Raw genomic sequence first — 1,200 nt, forward strand, 5'->3', positions numbered from 1 at the left:
TGCCCTCAGTGCCAATCCCCCAGTTCCAAGGATTCCCTCATTCCTAAGGAATTCCCTTTTAACCCCTTCTCAGCCAAGAGCCCCCCTGTTCACTCCCCCATCCTGTTACTCCTCATTTCCAATCCCTCAATCTCAAGGACTCCCCCATTCCCAAGGGTCCCCTCATGCCGAAGGAGCTCCCATTCCCAAGGTCCTCTCAATGCCCGAGCACCTCCGCAGTGCCCAAACCCCCTTCAATCCCAAGCCCCCCCTCCTTTCCAAGGGTGCCCTCATTAACAAACCCCTCAATTCCAAGGATTCCCCCATTTCCAACGGCGCCCCCAACGCCAAAGGAGCCTCCGTTCCCAAGCTCCCCTCAAAGCCAAAGGTCTCCCGCAGTGCCAAAAGCCCATTGAATACCAACCCCTCGGCTTTGCCAAGGGTCCCCTCAGTGCCAATCCCTCAGTTCGAAGGATTCCCTCATTCCCAAGGGCTCCGCATTCCCAAAGAAACCCCATTTCCAAGGAAACCCCTTCCCTGCCCCCCCCACGCTACCCACAAATGCTCCCCCGGCCTCACCCGCTCCCGGCGCTCGCGGCCCCGCGCTCTCCACCGGCCCCGCCCCCTCCCCTCTGTCCAATCAGCAGCCAGATCAGCGCTCAGCGCTGTCCAATGGCGCAGCACTTCCGGGTTAGGCGGGGTTTATTTACTTCTCCCCTTGTGGTGACGTCAGTCCGTCCGCGCGTGACGTCACGAGCGCTCCGCGGCGCGCGGGTGGGTTGGAAAACCCGGGAATTTTCCCGCGGGAATTGCGCGGCTTGGGATGCGCTGGGGAGGGAATGAGGGAGGAGGGAGGGAATCCCGGGAGCCCCGGAGGGAACGGGGATTTCTGATTTTCCTGAGGAAAAAAGGAATTTTGGGGTTTTTTTCCTGAGGAAAAAGGGGATTTCCCGTTCGTTTGGGAGGGAAAAGGGAATTGCTGCTTTTCCTGGAGGAGGGGTTGGTGTCTGGCTGTCCGCAGGGAAAAGGAAATTATTCGTTTTCCAGAGGAAAAAGGGAACTTCAAGTTTTCCTGAGTGAAAAAGTAAATTTATGGATTTCCAGCTGGTTTCTGGCTTTCCTAAGAGGGGCAGGAATTTTGAGTTTTCCCAGAGGGAATAGGAATTTCTGTGTTAACCAGGGGGAGAGGCTAGGTTTTAATTTTCCCGAGGGGAAAAGGGA

The 1,200-nt window shown here is 56.7% G+C and overlaps 1 protein-coding gene across 1 annotated transcript in view; it reads left to right on the forward strand.

Moving 5' to 3' along the window:
• The first annotated feature begins 728 nt into the window (after positions 1-728).
• ANKRD16 (ankyrin repeat domain 16) overlaps positions 729-1,200 on the forward strand; it is a 20,976-nt gene continuing 20,504 nt past the window's right edge. The window contains exon 1 of the mRNA XM_014309448.2: positions 729-753. The gene's annotated coding sequence lies outside the window, so the exon portion shown is untranslated. The remainder of the gene's footprint in view (positions 754-1,200) is intronic.

The sequence above is a fragment of the Geospiza fortis genome, unplaced genomic scaffold (assembly GCF_000277835.1).
Source record: "Geospiza fortis unplaced genomic scaffold, GeoFor_1.0 scaffold61, whole genome shotgun sequence".
Lineage (NCBI taxonomy): Eukaryota > Metazoa > Chordata > Aves > Passeriformes > Thraupidae > Geospiza > Geospiza fortis.